Source organism: Asparagus officinalis, chromosome 4 (genome assembly GCF_001876935.1).
Source record: "Asparagus officinalis chromosome 4, Aspof.V1, whole genome shotgun sequence".
Lineage (NCBI taxonomy): Eukaryota > Viridiplantae > Streptophyta > Magnoliopsida > Asparagales > Asparagaceae > Asparagus > Asparagus officinalis.
Window position 1 is genome coordinate 143,673,545 of NC_033797.1, and position 6,308 is coordinate 143,679,852.

Consider the following 6,308-nt stretch of genomic DNA (forward strand, 5'->3'; position numbering starts at 1 on the left):
CTATCATAAATCAGGAGGAAGCTAATAAAACTTCGGATTCAAAATACTGTACATACCATAGGAGGATCTTTCATCCCACCAAGGCTTGCTTCACTCTCAAAAATAGCATCCAAGTCTTGGTTGAAGTTAACGTTATAACACTATAATAAGCCAAATGAGAATGGCAAAACTCCAAAGAGTATACGAGTATAAACTGCTTCTAAATCCTCCTATGAGTATAAGAGGTTAAACTGCTTCTCTGCGTCCTCCAACAGGTGCATGAGGTTAAACTACTCCCTGCATACCAAACAGGTATACGAGTCTAAACTGTTTCTTACCTTTGACGGGAAGTTCCTGAAGAGTATTACACATAATAGTCTTAAGGATAACCTGATCATGCAACTGAGTACAATGATAGACTTAGTTTCACAAAGAAATATAGGGGTGGATGATTCAGGTAACGTAAAGTTCCCGAAAGAATACTATATGATATATTCTTAGGGATAACCCAATTACTAAAAAAGGGGATGAATAAGAAACTCCTACTTGGACTCTGAATACTTCCAAGAATGAAATGCATCCAATTACCGGAATTAATTTCACCAACTTCCAAGCACTCTTTTGCTGAGACAAGATTTGATCACTTCATTGGATCAATTTTCCCTCACAAAAAAAAACCTCACTGGTGTTTGACGATTCACAATCTTCCACCACAAAATCTCTCACTGATCAAATTAATTAATAGTGAGTCCACTAAAATTCTTCTTGGTTTAATCCACTCAAACTCCTGCTGTGTCTGTACACTCAACACTCCCATGTTTAGAGTCTAGATATAATGCTTAGAATTTTAGTCTGCTAATCTTTGATAATTGTCAAACCCCTTCGTGTTAAGCCCTTATTACTTAACACCAAGAATTCCTACTAAGTGATTTGTAAAAGTCAACACTCCCGCTATGATTTGTACTCCCACTCGGTCAAACATTCCTATAGTTAGGACCAAAGTCAAAATCCCCTCTCGATTCCTTCCATGAACGAGAGGTCTACTTTCAAATCGAGTGATCAAACATTCCTATAGTTAGGATCGTCTTAGACTTCCCACTTGGTCAAACCTGCCTACAGTTAGGGTAAAAACCATAATTCACTCTCGATAGATGATAAACCCACCTTTAGTTCGGTAATCAAACCTTCCGACAATTAGGATTATCCGAATCTTTTCGATTCTGGGAGTGGAGATCCCACTCTTAGGTTCACCTTTCCGGATTCTTAAAGTGGAGATCCCACTTTGAGTTTTCTTTGTAACTGGAGATAGAATATAAAATTCTTCCTCTTCAGCTATGGGAGATAGAATATAAAATTCTTCTTCTCCTACATCAGGTTTGTCTTTACCCCAAAAGAAGATCTGGAGATAGAATATAAAATTATTCCTCTCCAGCATCGGATTCGTCTTTGCCCCAAGAGAAGACACCATCTTTCCACTCCAAAATCCGTGCTTCACACGCATGGGGAATTATATCCCGAATCCTAAGTAGGGATAAGTCAACCCCTAACACGCATTTTCGGTTTAGTCTTTCACCGAGTGAAGAAGATACCAGAATCCAAGTCTGAGGAATTTTGTCCCGAAGCCTAAGAAGGGATAAGTCAGTGCCTAATACGCGTTGCCGGTTAGTCTTTTGCCATAAAAAAACAAAAGCTTACATATTAGATATTATGACAGGTTGTTATTAATAACATCATAATCCGTGCCTTACAAGTATGGGGAATTTTATCCCGAATCCTAAGTAGAGATAAGTCAATGCCTAACACGTGTTGCCGGTTTAGTCTTTCACCGAGTAAAGAAGACATCAGAATACAAGTCTTGGGAGTTTTGTCCCGAAACCTAAGAAGGGATAAGTCAGCTCCTAACACGCGGTGTCGGTTAGTCTTTTACCATAAAAAGGAGAAAAGCCCACATATTCGATATTATGACAGGTTGTTATTAATAACACCATAATTCATGCCTTACACACGCATGTGCCTTACACACGCATGGGGAACTTTATCCCGAATCCTAAGTAGGGATAAGTCAACGCCTGACATGTGTTATCGGCTTAGTCTTTCACCGAGTGAAAAAGACATTTCACCGAGTGAAAAAGACACTAGAATACCAGTTTGGGGACTTTTATCCCGAATCCTAAGAAGGGATAAGTCAGCGTCTAACACGCGTTGTCGGGTAGTCTATTCCTATAAGAAAGAAGAAGTCTACGTATTCAATATCATAGCACTAAAAGAGTTAACTCCTTTAGCATAACGTTATATGCGAAATGGACTTAAACAATCTGCATGCTAGCCCGACTCAAACGATAGTCGGTAAAGGCTCATCAAACCCGTTGATGGCTGAGGGTTTATCAAAAATTTTGTAAATGCAAGAGTCATTGACGCACCAACTTCATTAGTTGGTCTCATAACTTGAGCATCCAACAACCTCAGAATAAGATCCATACATACAGATGAATCATCTTTAATAGTTGGTCCTGTAACCTCGACATCTGGGACCATCACGCTCCAACACCTTAAGAGGTTAAACTATGTAGACTCTAGTAAACATACGAGTATAAACTATGTTAATACCGATCAATGCATTATAGTAAAGGCTGATGCCGGTCAACGCATCGATAATTTCACCAAAATAAGGCTAAGGAAAAAATTTCGGGTCAAAGGATGATTTTAAGGAGTTCAATCACATTCAGATATGAATTTCCGACGAAGATGATTAGTTCAAAGTCAACTCAATGGCATGAGCTAAGTTCAAAAAACTTACACACCAATTTTAATTCAAAACTTTAATAACGGCCAGACGATAAACGCAGCACCAGAAGAACTTCATCTATTCGATAAAAATACTTAGTAGATTGAAGACTGAAGAAGTCAAGAATTGAAGCCAATTACAGGCCCTTTTATACTGACTGAAGGTTGGGCCTATCACATCCAAAACATTTCAGGCTCTTCTATAAAAGAAGCAAGACTGAAATACTTTGGAGGGGGTATCTGTAGACGTCAAAAATTACCTATAGGTCTCCGAACATAGTTCAAAACAGAGAGAAGACATTGAACGTTATTATCCGAGTCAAGGAAGATTATTCGATGCCGATAAAAGTATGAAGCGAATCGGCGAACCGTTGACAACGTAGCAACAAACTACCAGAATGGTCACCGCCAACCGCCAAGTGGCCCGCATGCTCATCGGCCACCAGAATGGCAAATCAAGTGGCGTGCTCGCTCATCGGCCACCTCCAAGTGTTTCGCGTGCTCACCGGCCAGTTCCAAGTAGCCCACACGCTAACTGGGCACCTCTAAGTTAACGAAATATATTAAGTGAATCGGTGAAGCGTACGAGTCAACGTGACACGTGAAATAGCAAAACAACTCATCTAGGAATTATGTTTTGTACAAAAGGGGCGAAACACCATGTGTGACTCGCCCACACTATGTGTGGCTTGTCCATTGGAAGTTGTAGATATTTTCATTATTTTTCTAACGCATCTTGAATCACCTCATTCCGAGATCGAACGAGAGAGTTAGAGTCAAAATACCTGAGGTAGTACGAACTGGCTCGCAAGTTTGCGAGCCACCATTTGGTAGCTCATACAAAGAAGTGATATTTTGGCCATGATTCGATTTGATTCTGAAAAAACTCAAAAAAAAAAAGTTGTAGGACTTTTCTCATATTTTCAACTCATCTTAAATTACCTAATTTTGAGATCGGACGAGAGAGTTAGAGCTAAAATACCCGAAGTGGTACGAACTGGCTCGCAAGGCTGCGAGCCACCATTTAGTGGCTTTCACAAAAATGTGATATTTTAACCATGATACAATTTGATTCTGAAAAAACTCAAAAGACATAAGTTGTAGGTATTTTCGTCATCTTTCCAACGCATCTTGAATCACCTTATTCTAAGATTAGACGAGAGCGTTAGAGCCAAAATACCCGAGATGGTATGAACTGGCTCGCAAGGCTGCGAGCCACCATTTGGTGGCTTGTATAAAGATGTGATATTTTGACCATGACGCAATTTGATTATAAAAAAACTAGACAAAAGCTGTAGGTATTTTCGTTAGCTTTCCAACTCATCTTGAATCACCTCATTCTGAGATCGGACTAGAGAGTTAGAGGCAAAATACCCGATGTGGTACGAACTGGCTCGCAAGGCTGCGAGCCACCATTTGGTGGCTCGCACAGCTCCGAGCCACCAGGTGGTGATCCACACTCAAAACTTCCCAAAATGCGAGTTTCGATGTTTTTTAAGGATTCTTTCGCTCTAGGACCTCCCCAACTGTTTTGAAGTTATCCCTAAGTGCGGTTGAGCGGTTATTTACTGCAGATGACGTCAAATCATCAGATCTTATTAGAAAACACGGCGACAAAAACCTATAAATATAAGCCTATGATTTTTATTTGCAGAGATCTAAAATCAGAGTGCGATGTGCTGTCGAATTGAGCAGTAAACCATGAATTTCAGAGGAGAATTAGCGAATCTTGGCGAACTTTTTCATAAAAAAAAAAGCCTTCGAAAGATTTGAGATTCTCTCGTCCTCTTTTCTCCGGATTAAACTTAGTTTTAATCTCTAGAAGAGCCACAATCTCGCTTGGTCATGATTGTCGCTACTATAATTGTTTCCTTCGTGAAGCAAGAGCATAATTATTTTGTCAACCGGATCTAATCTGCGGTGGTTCACAGACTAACGCGTCCCCGGCACAGGCAAAGATCCTACGTAAAGCAACAGAAGATAAACTATTGTTGTGTTTTGTTGGATACAGTTATAATTTTCACTTTCATTGTGTAAGATCTTATAAAAAGATCGACTTTTCTTTTAATTTAAACTTGTAATTGATAAACGGTGTAACATGTTTAACAGCAATAAAAAAAGCAACTTTTGACGAAAACATTATCGTGGTTTTGTTTCACTTCGTACTGGACACAACAAGTGAGACGTTTGATTTGGTTGGTGTCAGTTTAGTTTTGGAAAAACTTCGTCGAGGTGGAGAATTGTGAAAATGGTGAAGGAATTAAGGAAAAGAATTAAGAAAAATGTGAAAAATAATCAAGACAGACTCTACCACACCCTGATGTGGCGTCTGCCACACCCAGGTGTCATGGTGTGATAGAATCTGCCTTGTTTACCATGGGTGTGGTGTCTGTCATACCCTGATATGACAGAATCTGCCATGTTTGCCATGGGTGTGGTGTGTACCACACCAGGGTGTGATAGACTCGTTTTTAGAATCCTAATCTGTTTGGGATTGTGTTTTGTTATAAATAGAGCCATGTTTTTTAGGGTTTTCTGTCGATTGATTGGGTAGCTTAAAGGTAATTTTAAGCACAGAAAAGAGAGATATTTCTGAGCAATTTGTTTGAGGGTTTAGTTTGAGATATTTATTTGAGAGGTTAGTTGAGTGATCTTGTAATCTCTACTTTGTACTCTCTTTCTCTATAGTGGAAACCCATCCCTTTTTACCCCGTGGACGTAGACAATTTGCCAAACCACGTTAAACTTTTGTGTTTAAGTTGGTGCCGTTATTTTGGATTATTTTGTCTTTCTCTCTCGGCGTTTGTGTTTGTTCCGCCACACACAACAGTCTTACTTGTCCCAAAGAAGAACGAAGAGTGGCACATGTGTGTGGATAGTAGGGCTATAAATAAGATTACTGTGAAGTATCGATTTCCTATCCCTCGCCTGGAAGACATGCTAGATATGTTGTTTGGATCAAAGTGTTCTCCAAAATTAATCTTAAGAGTGGTTATCATCAGATTCAGATTAGAGAAGGAGATGAGTGGAAGACTGTCTTCAAGATAAAAGAAGGCATGTATGAATGGTTGGTCATGCATTTTGGCATTTCCAATGCTCCTAGCACTTTCATGCGGTTGATGAATCAGGTATTAAAACCCCTTATCGGCAAGTTCATTATAGTTTATTTCTGTGACACCCCAGGGTTCACACAAGGCTGCAGTCCCAGGTGAAACTCGGATTGTCAAACCTGCCAAGCACCAACCACCATGCTATGACAAGTTTCACAATCACAATCACTATCTCTCTAGTGGAAACAATAAATAGGTGAAGGTACAGACAGGTAAAAAATTATAGAAATAGGACAACACTGGATATACACAGAAGAAGCATAAGAAAAATCAATAATGAGCCCAACTGGAATAAAATAAACATATCTCTGAGTCTGAATTGAATCTCAAATACAATGAGTCACATAAACAAAGTCTCACAATAGCTCTCAACTCTATGAAACAAAATACCAATCTAGATTCTGAAAATAATCAACTACATGTGGAGTTATACAA